The 16,388-nt window shown below is 33.4% G+C and overlaps 1 long non-coding RNA gene across 2 annotated transcripts in view; it reads left to right on the top strand.

Annotated features, from left to right (window-relative positions):
* Positions 1-16,388, top strand: part of LOC106008901 (uncharacterized) — a 185,738-nt gene that overhangs the window by 147,459 nt on the left and 21,891 nt on the right. The window lies entirely within an intron of this gene.

Below are 16,388 nucleotides of genomic sequence, written 5' to 3'. Positions count from 1 at the left end.
ACACAAACACACACATACACACACGCACACAAACCCCACAGACTCTTTGCTTCCACTGCATTCTTTTACCTGTGACATTTGTTCAGATTTTTAGCATTTTTCTTTCATGTAGTCAATAAGCCCTCAGATAGTAGAAGTATCCTGATATTCTCTGGCCAGTCATTTCTTTGTGTTGATATTGATAACTGTTTGATGGAACTAAGTCTTTATGAAGGTATTTATGAATGTTCTTGGGCTGTAAAGTGAATACACAACTCCCCTACCAGATAAGACATGAACAATTCTCTACCCTTCAAATTTCCTCTTCAGCATCTTCTGCTTTCTTGTTCTCTATTCATGTGCTGCTTGCTCCATATTCCCTATGCGTTTACTATACTTTTCCTGAACATTTGGACCTTCAAGATTTAAGAAATGTGTTTTTTTCAGTTCTTTCTGAGACCCCAGGTAGTTTCCTTCATAATAAAACTTATATCGAATTTTTTTTCAATTTTGAAGCATGATTAGTATTATACCTGACCTATGTTGTTGGAATTTCAATTGGGATTGCAATAAATCTATACAGCAGTTTTAGACGTATGCCCATTTTCACTATATTGATTCTTCCTACCCAGGAGCAAGGGATATCTTTCCATTTTTTGTTATCCTCTTCAGTCTCTTTTTTAGAGGGCTATAGTTTTCAGAGTAGAAGTCTTTTTTGTTACATTGATTCCTACATATTACTTTCTTTTCTTTCTTTTTTTTTTTGGATGCTATTGTGAAAGGAGTTGTTTCTCCTTTCCTCTCACAGAGAGGAACCTCTGTGAGTCTGTTGCTCATATACAAGAAGACTATTGATTTTTCCATGTTAACCTTGTATCCAGCTACTCTACTGAATTTGGTTATTAAGTCTTGATAGCTTTTGGTGGAGTTCTTGGGGTCTTCCATATAGAGTATCATGTCATCTGCAAATAATGACAATTTGACTTCTTTGTTTCATACTTTTATTTCTTTCTCTTGTCTAATTGCTGTGGCTAATGTTTCCAGAACTATATTGAACAGGAGTGGTGATAGTGGACATCCTTGTCTTGTTCCTGATTTTAGTGTGAAGGATTTCAGTTTTTGACCATTTAGTATGATATTGGCTGTTGGTTTTTCATAGATAGCTTTTATCAGATTGTGATAGAGACCATCTATTCCAATTTTCTGTACAGTTTTTATCATGAATGAGTGTTGGATTTTGTCAAATCATTTTTCTGCATCTATTGAGATGATCATATGGTTTTTTTCCTTGGCTCTATTGATATAGTGTATTACATTTATTGATTTCTATATGTTGAACCATCCCGGCATCACTGAGATGAATCCCACTTGGTTAGGGTATATGCTCATCTTGAAGATTTCTGCATTCTATTTGCCAGTATCTTGGATTGAGGATTTTTACATCTATGTTCATTAGTGAAATTGGCCTGTAGTTCTCTTTTTCAGTTGGGTCTTTCTCTGCTTTTGTGATCAAGGTGATTTTTAAAATTAGATGATAGTAGAACTTGAGGTTTTCTTTTCTCCTTGTTTCTTTCATTTATCTTCTCCACAAGGAATGCAGAGCCTTTTAATGCCTTCTTTGCTATAACACAATAAAAGGAGTGAACTTTAATGGAGAACTCATTGGCTTTTAAAGCCAGGTAGAACCTGGGCTTGAATGAAACATAGCTCCTCAATTCACCAGCTGTCTGGACTTTAGTCAGGCTTTAGAACCTGACTTTTCTTGTCTATAAAACCTGGATAGTAAAATACCTATTTCACAGGGTTGTTAATGATTATTCATGATGACATGTAAAAATCTTAGTTGAAACTGATACATGATAGGGGCCCAATAAATGCTCTCTAAATATTTCTTTCCCAAAATTTAACAGAGTCCAGGCTTTTAATAAGTAAAACTGAGAAGTGTCTTAGATGATAAAACCATAAAAGTCTGTTCATATTTTGTAAATTCAGAAACTATTGTTTGAGTAACTACTAGCCATGATGGAAATTATTTTTAAAATGCTAAGGTCAAGTCATCTAGCTACTGATAAGCTAGGAAGAAAGAAAGACAAGAGAATAACACAATTACAAAGTGTGTTAAGAGGTGGAAAAAATGTGATACTAGAATATATAGGGTAGAAGGGAATTTCGATATTGTGGCAAAGGATTGGAAAAGTCTCTACTGTAATTTGCATAACAATGGGTATCTGCTCTTGAAGTACCAGTTTTTAAACAATAAAACATAAATTATCATTTAAAAAATACCTGACCAAGTATATACATGATACTCCTGTCAAAAATGTGGTTTTGTGGAAGATGCTTAATTTTCTCAAACTATAGCTATGTTAACTCTTTGTTTCAGGTATGAGTATGCAAAATCTAATATACATGGAATAAGAAATTCTATTCTGTATTCACACTTGTGTGTACTTATTTGAAGATTGAGAAGAACAATATTACCTTCTCTTTCAAATTTCATGTACTTTTTATTCAATGACTTCCCTACACAGGGATTTGGTAAAAGATTAGATTGAAAATGAGGCTTTAAGAAGAACTAAGCTCGGAAAATCTTTCTAAGTCCTTAATAAGACTCTCAAAATTGTCCAAAATGACCTTAAGCCATAAATATATTATCAGTTTTTACAACTGAGAGTCTTGGATGGGGACTAGTTGACCAGAGCTTGGAAGGGGGATAATTGTTTCTGCTAAATGCTCTTTTGTATAATACCTGGTCCTGTAAGGGAACCCTGTGGGCACTTCCTAAGTGTTATTTTGAAATAATGAATATATGATGGTGCACTAGGGCAGACAAGATTTGCAATCACACGATGCTCACACCCTGCATCACAACCTGCATTTCTGGCCAGGACAATGAACCTGCTGCTTAATTGCAATACTAGTGAAAATTCACTCAAGCATACACTTAGGTGTCATTTTTCAAATTATAAAATGAGTTATAATCAATTTTTTGATGGCTTATTTGTAAAACTCTGTTTCATTGCTTAATGACTATGGGGTTGTCTAGGTTCTTGCCCCTCAAAGTTTGGTCCATGGCATGGCTGCTTTAGCCATTATAACTGGGAAATAAGAAATGCAGAGTTTCACACTCCATGCAAAATCTACTGATTCAAAATCTGCATTTTGAGATAATTCTCATTTGATTCAAATGCACATTATTATATGAGAGTTACTGATGGAAATCATTAGCAAATAAAATTTTCTGGATTCTATTAGTTTGATACTACCTAAGACCATTATTCTTGAAATGTAAAATTAAAATATTAAATTAATCAATCCTAACTGCCTAATTCTGGAGTACTTTTGAACACCAAACCATAATTGCCTTAGTTGTCCCCTCTTATGAGTTAACTTACTATATCTGTAGTTCTTTGAGTAACATTCCCTACTTTGATTTTAGTTACCTGTGTACAAACTTCATTTATATGAGTTTATTGAATATCTGAATATGAGAACTTGTTTTATTTCATACTTCATAAGACTTGAAAAACTTTAGGCTTCCAAATTTTCAAAGTTTATAATTATTCAATATTATAAGTAACTATTTTAGATAATTATTAAAAATAAATATTCGTTTGTGTTATCTTGGGATATTTATTTTAAATATTATATAACATATTTTATTATCGCCTTATAAATTATATATAGTATCCTACAGATGTATTTTTTTTCTAAATACATACTATTAATAACATTTATGGTTTTGGTAATTCCATTCATGCATATATTCAAAAAATGTTTATGAATAATTAAATTTATGCCAGGCAGTTCTATATGCTCTGGAAACAGCAATGGACAAGACAACCAAAGCTTTCTATTATTATAAATTTCACATTTTAGTAAGGAAAACAAGAACCAAAAATCTATAGAATAAATTACAGGAAAATAAAGCAAGAAGTACAGGAAGGGGTGTATAGATAGTGGGAAAAGTTAGGAAGTAGGTGTTTCTCCATTCAGCTTTATAAAGACTAGAATCTAGGAGTGAGGCTAACCCAAATGCTCAAGGTTTATAAAGTTATTGACATATAAATAGAGATTTTAAAAAGCAGAAGTTAATCCTGATGGTTTTTGTCTTTGTTGATTTTTGTTATCAGCAATTCTTTGTTGTGGAATTCTCACAATTTTACAGAAGCTCATTGGAAGAAGTTGCCAAAAATTAGTTCTCTGAAATTCTAGAACTGTTACTTGAATTTAGGACTTTCTCAAACAAAGATTTGTATCCTTTCTCCAATGTGGTTTTTCCTCACAGAGAGGAATTTAATGTAAATCTAGGTTTAGACAGGAAAATTATTTTATTATTTACTTTAAAGTCCTTCCAAGCAGAGATATTTTGTCATTATATTTTGTCATTGCACTGCCAGACTTCTGGAGAAAAAATAGGGTGAACAGAATAGGATGAATCCTACAGTAGCCATGCCTAGTGGCAGCTAAACACTAGTTCTCATTATTGGCACTCAGTTTGTCCCCCTGTTCCTAAGTCAATTTTGCTTTTCATGATCATAAATCATATAAGGTATTGTATATATTTTTTTTCTTTGCTTTCCCTTCTACATAAGAGGGCAATGAATACATGAATTGATTTTATTTATTTCAGTAATAGTTTTAACTTGGTGATGTACAAGATGGGATTGTTTACCAGAAATTAAAATGTGCCTTCAGATCTTGGACATTCAAATCCTCTTCAATCTCTGGTATCACAATCAATTTCCCAATTTCCTCTTTCTAGAGTTAAAAAATTAAACATCAATATTTCTTTATTCCACCAAAACATGCAAATTAAAATTAAAGAACAAATTGCACTTGTCCATAGAGTTATTACTAACAAAATGATGCTGAAATTAGTCTGAGAGATTGTTTTCTTTCATTTAAGATTATATTTTTCTTTTAATATTGGAAAAATTGAGAGAGGATAGTAACACAATCTAGCCATCAATACATTCTATTAAAGGTAGAATAATAAATATATCTACAAATTAAACCAGATATTATAAAGCTCATAAGATGAAAGAAGTCTTAGAAAATTTTAATCTATTATTTAAAAAATTAAACTCATATTATTTATGTGATCACCTCAGAATCATGTAGACCATTTCTGCAAGAGGTAATTCCAAGTCCATAATTTCTGAAATCATCTTCAGTATCTCTCAAAACACTGATTTGCTTTATTTTCATCTTTCTCAATTTTATTAACTTTTAGATATAACAAGAAAGCAATTTTTATTTTTGCTTTTACTTCATACCTTTGTGGATCTAAAAACAATGTGAGGTGACAAGGTACCTTACAGCTGGTTTGGTCAACTGGGACATATGCCTGGATTTTCAGTGTATGTGAAGACATCCTTCAGTTAGATGCCTGTCATAGCCAGCCTCAGGCCTCACTGCTGTGTTCCCAGGCCACAGTTGGCTTGACCAAGCACCCTGAGTGAGGTCCTCCACTGTGTGGAGCTGTGAGTGGGGAGCACCTTGGCAGGAAGAGGGATGGATTCAGAATGGCTAGACTTGCTTTGACTCTAAACACCGCTCTGTCAGAAGTCAGCTGTTTCCACCAGGAGCGGGAAGTTCCTCATCACATGTCTTCTTAATCTGTGCCAGATGGTGCACAATGCCACCACATAGCTGGGGCAAGAGCTGAATTCTAAATCCTCTAATCCAACCTTGACACAAGAGCCTGATTTTTCTCATACTGATGGGTCACCCGAAGTAACTTTTGTATTACAGGAAGCTTTTGAAAATGTATTCACCTTTTGAATCCACTAGATTGTTTTCTGCAAGTCAGTGGTCTGAGTTAGAAAATAAAAGATATGGAGAAAGCAAGAAGAATGTGAAACACTGCTGCCCAGTAGGCTCTTCAGAGTCCACAGTTGACAATGGCTTTATTGAGAAGGAAGCTCTCCCACTGCCATCCCAAACTCCTAGGGCAGAGAAGGTCAGATGGTCCCAGAACCTGGAAGGAAGCTCCCCCACTGCCATCCCAAACTCTTAGGGCAGAGAAGCTGAGCCAGTCCCACCACCCAGAAGGAAGCTCCTCCGCTGCCATCCCAAGCTCCTAGGGCAGAGAAGGTGAGATGGTCCCAGAAACCTGAAGAAAGCTCCCCCGCCACCATCCCAAGCTCCTAGGGCAGAGAAGCTGAGCCAGTCCCAGAACCTGGAAGGAAGCTCCAACCCCCCACTATCCCAAGCTCCTAGGGCAGAGAAGCTGAGCTGGTCTCAGCACCCAGAAGGAAGCTCTCCCACCGCCATCCCAAGCTCCTAGGGCAGAGATGGTGAGCAGCCAGAAGCATCCCCCGCACCCTGTGGAAATGAGAAGACATGTAAACAAGCCTCAAAAACAGACTTCTGGATCACCTACAGCAACTCCAAAGGGAAATGAGATGGAACAATCTGATACTAAACCACCTGGACTCTCTGAACTGGCAACAAAAGAAGATCTGGGAAAAATGAAATCAGAAATAAGTACTCAGATAACAGTAAAGATTTTGCTCATGGTGCAAGACATGATTAATAAATCTAGAGAGGACACGGATAAAAAAATAGAGGATCTGAGGAACATTATGGAATCCCAACACAGGAAAAAAATGGAATCCATAAAACAGATGCAAACAGATTTCCAGGAGTTTAAAAACTCCATCAAAAGTCTGTACAGCCGAAGGAACCAATATGAGGATAGAATTTCACATATAGAAGAAAAGATTGCAATTAGTGACCAGGAAAAGAAAAATTGCTTTAAAATTGTAAAGGAACATGAGAAATCAATCCAGCATCTGCTAGACGATGCAAAGAAGAATAACATAAGACTGATTGGAGTCAATGAAGAAACAGGAGAGAGTGCAGATGACATAAAAAAACTCTTCACAGAAGTGATGGCAGAAAACTTCCCAAGCAGGGGAAAAGAACTTGACATACAGATAAGTGAGGCATATAGGACTCCAAATAGCCTTGATCAAAAAAAATCTACACATAGGCATATAATTGTTAAGATTCCAGAAACACAACAGAAGAACAAAGTTCTCCAATCAGTCAGAGAAAAGAAACAAATCACATACAAAGGAAAGCCCATCAGAATCACAGCAGACTTCTCAACACAAACCATGAAGGCAAGAAGAGCTTGGAGTGACATATTACAAGCCCTAAAAGAAAACAGCCTCCAACCCAGACTGATGTACCCTGCAAAACTATCTTTCAAAATTGATGGAGAAATAAGATACTTTCATGATAAAGAGCACCTCAGAAACTTCATGAATATCAAACTGGCACTCCGAAAAATTTTAGACAATACCCTAGGAAAAGACAATGAGGATCACAACCCCAGGAAACCCAGCAGAATGAATCCATTGGGTATGACAAATTAAATGCAAAGGGGGAGAATCCAACAAAAAGAAAAAGTCATGACAAGGCTTTTAAAACTTTGAACTTCATCTCCCTAATGAGTGTATAATTCAATCATGTTATTGTACTGGTTAGTATTTTTCTGATTCTGGAGTTGCACACATTTCCTTGTGTTGTACTGGCTATTTATATCTTCTTATGTCTACTTTTTAATTGAGTTGTCTATTAGTGAGCTCTAAGAATTCTTTATATATTCTGGTCATAGGATATATGCATTGGAAATATGGTCTGTTTAAGGACTACTTTTCATTTTAATGATGTCATTTAAAGTTCTAAATTTTGATGGAATTTCATTTATCAATTTTTTTCTTTTATACATCATGTCTTTTGTATCCTAGCTAGTCCTTGCCTACCCTGAATTCAAAAAAATTTTCCTTTATAATCTTTTCTTAACGTTTTATACTTTTAGGCTTTCATATTTAGGTTCATAGATCCCTTCAAGTTATTTTCATGTATGGAAATAAAGGGATGAAGTTAATTTTTTATATACAGATACCAGGTGTTCTATTGCCATTTGCTGAAAACACTATCTCTTCCTCGGCTCTTGAATTGAGTTTATATTCTATAAAACGCTAAAGTTAAATAATCTTTCAAAACTCAGTGGACCATATATGTGTTGTTCTATTTCTAGATTCTCTGTTTTATTCAAATGATCTATATGTCTTTCCTTACACCAACACTGCCTTGATTCTTGTAGCTTTAGAAAAAGTCTTAAAATGAGGTACTAAATGTCTTCCAACACTTTTTTAAAAAACTTTTCTAGGTCCTTTGTACTCCTACGTAACTTTTAAATTTCAATGTCCAATTCTTCATTTATAGCAAGAATACATAGACCTGAATTTTTATATATACCTAGTATTTTCTAATCCTGCTAAATTCAAATACAAGTTCTAGGGCCTCCTAGAGATTTCTTAGTCTTTTCTCTGTAGATGATCATTTCATCTACATATAAAGATTTTGCTTCTACCTTGCCAATCCTATCCTAATTGTGTCATTTTATTGCCAGATTATTTTGGTGGGGACTAGGTTTCAAAGTTTAATGGACAGATAAAGAGTAAGCATATCTGCCCTTGTTCCCCACCTTAAGGAGAAAGCATTGGATCTTCTCCATTCATATAAGGCATTCTCGCTGAAAGTATGGAGTACATGTCTTTAATCTGTTGAGAAGGTTCTGTTCTACTTCTAGTCTCCTGATAGCTTTTACCATGAACAGCTGTAGAATTTAGTCCAATACTTTTTCTCCAACTAGTGACAGGATCATATGGCTTTTTTCTTTCCTCTATTAAAATGATGACTTTGGGGGGTGAATCTTCTAATGCTGAACTAACACTGCCATCCCTGTAGCAAAACCACTTTCTACATACTGCCAGATCTGACTTCTTTTTTTTTTTTTTTTTTTTTTGGTACTGGGGATCGAACTCGGGTCCTTGCGCTTGTGCAGCAGGCGGCGAAACCAATGAGCTAAATCCCCGGCCCATATCTGACTTCTAATAGTTTGTTTTGTTCAACAAATTTCTATCTATGTTCATACTTTTTTCTTCTATTATCTTTATCCAGTTTTAGGATTAGCACAATGTTGAGTTCCTAAAATGAGGGGAGAAGTGTTCCTTTTTTCTGCTTTAATTGTTTGATATAATTTATCACTTAAAATGTATATGAGCCTGCTGTTATCATATAGGTAAGTTTTCAAGATAAGAGTATACTTTCTTTTATAGGTGCTATTCAAATTTTATATTTCCTCCAGAGTTAGCTTCACTAATTTGTCTTCCAAGGTACTTCTTAGAAGTTGTCAAATTTATCTCAAAACAGATTTTTGTAATATACTTTCTATATCTTTTTAAATTATGTAAAATCTGTGGTAATGTCTCCTAGATCTTGATATTGTAATTTAAAAAATATATAATTGATATTGTGTAACAGGAAGTAAAGTTCTAAAGGAGCAGGGGAAGTGGGAGGGATAGGGGAAAGGAGAAAAGGGAAAAGAAAAAATATGAGAAAAAGAAAAAAACGGAAACAATGTCTTTGCAAATAGGGAAGGGGGGGGTTGAAGGGAGGGCAAGGGAAAGGGAAAAAAAAAGAACCAAGATACTCATGTAATGGTACAAGATTCCAATGATGAATGTAACTGTATTTTATACTGAAAATGTACCAATAAACTTAATGGGGAAAAAAAAGAAAAAAAAGATATGTTTCCAAAATTTCAGCTAGATAACACAACAAATAAACATAATAATGCATAAAAGGAAGGTATCATAGAAAAATAACATACATAATGGGTTTGAATATACTTATGCATATATGTGTATATATGGATATATGTAAGTATTTGAGCATGGGTACTTTTATGTTATAAAAATGAAAGTATAATATACAAAATCTGTTTTTTTGTTTAGAATTTGATACTGAATATTTTCTCATATGTAAATCTACTTATAAACATTTTGGAAATCTCCTGAGTATTCCAGGAAAATGCAACAATTTATTTTGGCAATTCTATATTGCTAAAAACTTAGTTTGTCTCTCATTTTTCATTATGATTGATAAAACTTGAATATTACATTTACCCTGGTACAGCTCAGGGTAAATGCCTGTGAATGTGTGATGAGAGAGTACACTCATTTTTACCTTCAAAACTTTTATACTATCTTATGCATATAGAACTGAAAGGCTTTTGTTTATTCATCTGAAAAAGTTATAACAGATTTAAAGTCTTGGCAAAACATTACCTTGCTTACTGGGGAAAATCGGTGAGTAAAACAGAGTCTTAAATCTTTAGACAGAAACACAGTTTAACTAAGGAAATAGGAAGTTTGATTGAAAAATATGGTGCATGTTTACATATTTTTAAAATTTGGTATAGTAAAAGACATATTACTATTAATCCCCTCAAAATACTCCCCTCTCCCTTCAAACACAGTTATTCCTTCATTTTTGCTAATTTCCAAAACAGTTCTGGAAGTCCTCTTTCCTGAGTGTTTCTAATTGCCCCATCATGACTGCCTTGATTTCCTGATTTAATTAAAAAATGTTTACCTTTCATAAACATTTTGACTTTGGAGAAGAGCCAGAAGTTTCACAGTGGCAGATCTGGTGAATCAGATGGAGGAGGAAAATTCATAATATTTTCCCTTTCTGTTGATCAGCACTCCGCAGCAGTATTTACCGTATTTTAGATCACTTTTCACAAAAGTGCTTACAAAAGATGACTCCAAGAACTGCTTCAGAAAGGGGCAAGAATGATGGATAAGTGTGATCAAAGGGAGGAGGAGTATTTTGAGGAGAATTAATAGTAATGTGTCTTTTAATGTAATAAACATTTAAAAAATTATAATTCACCATACGTTTTGACCATGCTTCCTAGATGATTACTCAATTAAGTACATTTCTCTACATACTATAAAACAATGTAAAATAGTATACGAACATTTAGAAAACAGACTTCATCTAGTCAAGGGACAAAATATAAAGCACAGACTGTAAACAAGCTGATATCTTTAAGACAACTAGAAATTAGTGTGCATGACAAAGGGCTAAAGAGGAAGAATTTTAGGAAGAAGTAGTCATATATTTGCCAAGGCCTAACATGATTTATATCAGGAAAAGTAACAAAACTCTTAATTGAAATTTAATGTTTCCCACATTTCAGAAAATTGGAGGACTTTACAAAAAACTAAATGTGATACAGAAAAGAAAGAAGATGCTTCTTATTTGTATTGTACATATATGTGTAACCCTGACACATTGCACTTGGTTTTCATCACTTATGTACATTTCTCTGGCTACTGGTATAACTTAGTCATCTATAATGCATCTGTGAATGTGTTTTGTACAGTATGTTATCCATATACAGTTAAAATTTTTTCATATTCATACATGCTACTTATACATGCAGACAACTTTGTCAGATCATATAATTTTCCTATAGATTATAAAGCAAGATTATACTCTTTTGACACAGAAAGGTTTTATTTCATGTAGAAATATGTATGACATTTCCTTTGTGCTTTATGACGTAGATATCACATTTAGAAAGGCCAGTTTTCCACTAAGATCACAAACAATCTTTTCTGAATTCATTGCTAGAGGTACTTTGTTTGACCTGCTTAGAAGAATTTATACTCTTCAGAGGAGAAGGAGATTTAATTTTTAGTCAAACATACTAATGCTTTATAGTCTCACAGTATTACATTATATATGCTAAACCTTTATTGCCTATCTACTTTATTTAGCACATTGTAACTACTCAGGTTGAAAGTGGGTTTGAAATTGCCATTCTCTAATGATACAAAAATAGCCCAGGATTAGTGTTTAAAGTAATGGCACATATTTCATGTAGCCATCCAGCATTAGTAAAAGATTTGCATGAAGAGTCTATTGTGTTACAATGGAAAAAATGCCAGGTTTCCTGCCCGGACTCTTGGGTTGGATCTCATTCCTACTATCAAATTTTGAATGTGAGTTTGACCTCTGAGATCCCAGTTAAAGAAAAATTAAAATAATCCCTCACCTGTTATAAAAAATATATTACATTACCTAATTCTACAGAAATTTAAGGATTTGGAGAGATTTTCTATGCTAGTCTCATGAGAGGGTTCATATATATTGATAAAATCCACATACACAAGGAATATGGTGAAGGCTTTAAGTAACCTTTGATCAACATCTAATGAAAATTATGGAAGATGTGTATATAGAAGCTAAAGGAATATTAAAAATAGGTACCTAGCTCAGACAGGGAGAGCTGGAGGCATTTCTAGAACAGCCAATATTTTGCCTAGATTCCAAAAAAAGGGCAAAGGAATGAGACAGGGTGTTTCTAGAAAGTATCCCATCATTATAAATAGAAACTGTTCTAAAATGGCCAAAATACTCCATATAGAGAGACCAAAGGGTGTGTGAAGAGGTTTAAGGACCTCTTTGCTGACAAGTTAGGTCGTTTGGATTACAAATACTATGGAGAATCACTGAACAATTTTAACTGCCAAGATACATGAGGAGAAAGACAGATACATATATATATAAGATAGTTTCTTAGTCTTCAAATGTAGAAATGTATATGATCATCTCGTAAAAATAGCTGCTTCTAAAAGAATAAGAAAACAATATGAGTAGCAATGCTTTAATAATTAGATTTAACCAGAAGGCTGGATTTAAGTACTTATGCAGAAAAGCAAGACTATTCGGAACAACTATGAAAAATAAATCACAATAAAACTAGAGATGCATAAATTCATATGTAGACCAAAAGAATAAATAAGAAAGAAGAGTGAAAAAAACAAAATTCACATGGAAATTTTGTGTATCATAAAAGCAATATGTCAGATTAGTGGAATTAAGACAGTTTTGTAAATGATTTTATGTCTACTAGGTTAGGGAATTTAGATCCATTATCTAATGACACACATAATTTCTAAATTAATTACAGATTTAGGGGTAAAACAAAGAAAATTACACAGGTACTCAAAAAATATGAGAGAATAATTTTATAACCTTGCAGTAAGGAGTACCTTGTAATTACTATCCAAGATCCAGAAGAACAAAATTATAAACTAGCAAAATCAACAGTTAGTATATATTTTTTAAAAACTTTCATCATGACAAAATTATCACCTCATAATGAAAATAAAAATATTTGAAAAGTTAGATGTAACAGAAAAAAGTATTAATATCCCCATATTGAGATTCCAAAGAAATCAATAAGTAAAAGACCAAAAGTTTATTAGATAAATGAACAAAGTATGTATTTCACAGAAATATTGTCCCACAAACATATCTAATTTTTACAGAATGAAGGAACAAAGCATAACACAAAAAGATGATCTTTAACTTTTTAAATAAAGATTATGTACCTACACAAACATATCATGATAAAAAACAGATATTTGATATAATCATAATATAGTAAACATAGATATCTTCTAGACCTCTTAGCTAATTGTCTCTTGAGGTACAGTGGATGATAAAATAAATATATATCATAAAAATGATTAAAGATTATTTTTGAGATTTTATGGAAAAGAAATAGATCTTCTGCTCAGCCCTTATTTGAGTTTCTAGGAACCTAACCCATTTGTATGCCTCTAAAACTGTAGAAATGGAAGGTGTTATTGGCTGTATAGTTTATTAATGTACTAGTTAATTTTTATTGCTTCTCTAGCAAGATTATTTTGCTTGATAAGAATGGCAAATCTCCTCATAGAAAACCAAACCAGGCTAAAATCAATACTTCATCCATTACTTCCTGCTTCTCAGGTCCAGTGTGTTCAGGTGTCAGCATTCAGAGTTGTGCTGGTGAAAAGTGTAACTTTAAATTCAGAAGACAGAGTAATGGAATACTAAAATGGTTTCGACAAATTTAGAAGTCTTTCAAAAGTCTTCAAAAATTATTCTGGTAACAAACCTATTTACTTCTACAAAGCTTCAATTCAACTGAATAAAAAGGACAAGCTTGGACCAAAACCATCAGGAAACTGAGCAATGAAAATAGGACAACTTGGAAATCATAGACAACCATGAAACAACACAAATACAGGAATTATGTTTGTGACATTTAGTAAGGAAAAAACAATTAGTGATTAACAGAAAGAAACACATTTGCCCTAATGTTATTATAGGGTTTTGATGGAGAAAATAATAAATGCTCAAAACAAGAAAATAAATGAGATCAAATTTCTTCATTACTGAAAGATGACAGAAGACAGAAGAAAGAAGTGGAAACAGCAATTATTGCTACTTATTCAAATGATTCATTGAGCTTTCCAGCACAAATTAGAACTATTTAGAGGAGGTCAAAGTTACAATCCAATAGACATGTTACCTTTCACTTGGCTTTTTAATTTCTGTTCTTTTCAGGGTTTTGGAAAAGAATGAGTAGTGAGGATATAGACCTTGGCAAATAAAACCAATAATTTAGACCATTTCTTTTTTGCTGGGGGAACCGGGAATCGAACTCAGGTCCTTGCGCTTGCGCAGCAGGAGGCGAAACCACTGAGCTAAATCCCTGGCCCTAAAACCAATAATTTAGAACTTGATTTATCAGCAAGTAATGTACCAGCTGAGGAATTCCATATAATACCTGAAAGTTGCTACTTTTACAGTAGTAGGAGTCCTGAAGTGCAATTAAAATTTTCAGTTCCTTGGACCTACATTTTGTTGTCATTATTTTTTTGTTTTCCTTGCTTGCTTGCCAGTAAGTGGTCAAACCACAAAATTTGTTGGAAAAGTACCCAAATGCATTAGTACCCTTTAATAAATAATTCCAACCTATTCTTTTAATTTCTAAGTATTACTAGATAGCTGAAGAAGGACTTTGGGATTTAGTCATTATGTAAGAATTTAAAATAAAATTGATGACATCCTAAAAAGACAGACGGAACTTTAATCATTCACAGTGAGAGAAGACTGAAAGTACTCAGTGCACTGTTTCAATTTTCGTGATAATAAAAGAAAAAAAAGTTGAAAATTGAGCTGAAAATGAGTCATTTATTTGTATAAAGATGAATGATTATAAAACTACATATCCTGGATACATTTTGGAATTAGAGAATTTCTAACTCGTGCTAAATAGAGAATGAAATTAATTCTCTTCAGAATAACTTTGCATAAAAGTTTTACATAAATAAAACTCATTCCACCACTGTGTCATTCTCTCTGCTGTTGGACTGTGGATTTTTTAGCTCCTACCATGCCTTAGAGTTATTCTTTGTAGCTTTATTTGTGTGTTTCCCTGTTCATTTTCTCTTTTTCCCTATGGAGTGGAGCTGTGTGATAGTAAGGATTACTAATATTTTCTTTCCAGTTGAAGATTTGGCATAGAATAAATTCTCAGTAAATATATGCTAAGTTAATAGAGTGTCAATCAAGCAATCCACCAATCAAAACAGAAGGATTTCTGTATGATCTTATCTGAATCGGCGTAGGAGCTTGCACAGCCTTCCGAGAAAATTTGATCATTACAATTTTAATTCCTGTGCTGCTGGACAGTTGTATACATATTCTTTAATTTGTGAGCTTTTGGGGTATTATATTTACTTGTTTTAGGATCTTTAATATGTTCTCCATACTCTAGTAAGCTTTTTATGGAATAGCTAACCTCTCTAAACTTATGCCATTTCTTAAGGAACATAGAGAATTATGGCCACAGATGGCTGAGTGGAAAATTTAAGGGGAAAATTCATCATAAGTTATTTCTATCTTCATGTCTTTCTCCATTGCATATCTGATCTTAATGAATTTCCTCCCTAGAAAAGAGTAATCCTGACTCAAATTGAGCAGAACTACAGCAGTCTTGGTGTCCTCTGGCTGGTGATATGACAGTCTAACAGATACAGCTAATGGCCCCCTTAAGCCTAATTACAATGCAGTGCAGAGATATAAGGCCTCCATCAAGCACCTTGACCACCTTTTCAATTAGTTTTTAAGACTCTTAATGTTGGTTAACTACTATACCAGCAAGAGGATATCTTGTTTAGTTTTCTCCTTTGTGTCATGTGTTAGAGGTGACTCTTTCTCTGCTAACATGTTTCATTAGGGATTCATAGACTCAACCGTTAGTAAGAACCTACCACATACAGGAAACTGAGTAACACAAACATATAAAGATGAATAAATAGGTAACCTTTAAATTGTTTTTATTTATTACTTAATTAGAGCAATAAAGAATGAAATAAATCCCTGCACCAAAATACCCTCCATTTTTCTTTCCCACAGTGTCCTTTGCTAAAGGATAATTAACAATTACTCTTACTTTTCAGTGTTTCCAAAAATGCTTTTGCATGCTATTCTTTGTATAAATGTGTGTATTCAAAATAAACCTATTTTACGTACATTAGAGCAAACTGTAATAATAATAATACAATAATGTTCTGCATCTTGCCTCACTTAATGTGATCACAATATATCTTTTGATACTTCAAAACACTATAATGAGATTAAAATAAAATATAATACTGCAATTCATGACTGCAGCAAAACTACTTAACCAG

This window comes from Heterocephalus glaber, unplaced genomic scaffold (assembly GCF_053883595.1).
Source record: "Heterocephalus glaber isolate CG9 unplaced genomic scaffold, H.glaber_assembly_v1.0 deba00001457, whole genome shotgun sequence".
In the NCBI taxonomy this organism is placed as follows: Eukaryota; Metazoa; Chordata; class Mammalia; order Rodentia; family Bathyergidae; genus Heterocephalus; species Heterocephalus glaber.
This window is presented reverse-complemented; position numbering and strand designations above follow the sequence as displayed.